This window comes from Penaeus monodon, chromosome 29, assembly GCF_015228065.2.
Source record: "Penaeus monodon isolate SGIC_2016 chromosome 29, NSTDA_Pmon_1, whole genome shotgun sequence".
In the NCBI taxonomy this organism is placed as follows: Eukaryota; Metazoa; Arthropoda; class Malacostraca; order Decapoda; family Penaeidae; genus Penaeus; species Penaeus monodon.
This window is the reverse complement of record NC_051414.1, coordinates 13,884,696-13,884,976: the sequence shown is the minus strand read 5'-3', so window position 1 is coordinate 13,884,976 and position 281 is coordinate 13,884,696.

The following is a 281-nucleotide window of genomic DNA, read 5'->3' as shown; positions in this document are numbered from 1 at the left end:
AATATCAATGAACAAGGGGCGTAAATTGGGGGAGGGCAGTTCTGTCCAGTCTATTCTGCTTTGTTGTGTCTGAAATCAATTTAAATTTGGTCTAAAATTTTTGGAGTGCGCCCATGGGGGCGACTTTGATGGGGGCATATAAAAACTTGGGGGGAACTGCCCCCCCCCCAGCCCCCTAATATATATATATGGGTAGATAGAAGATGATAGAAGGGTGATAGATGATGGTAGATTGATATATAGAGATTGCAGAATATAAAAAAATAAATTCTTTTTTGTTT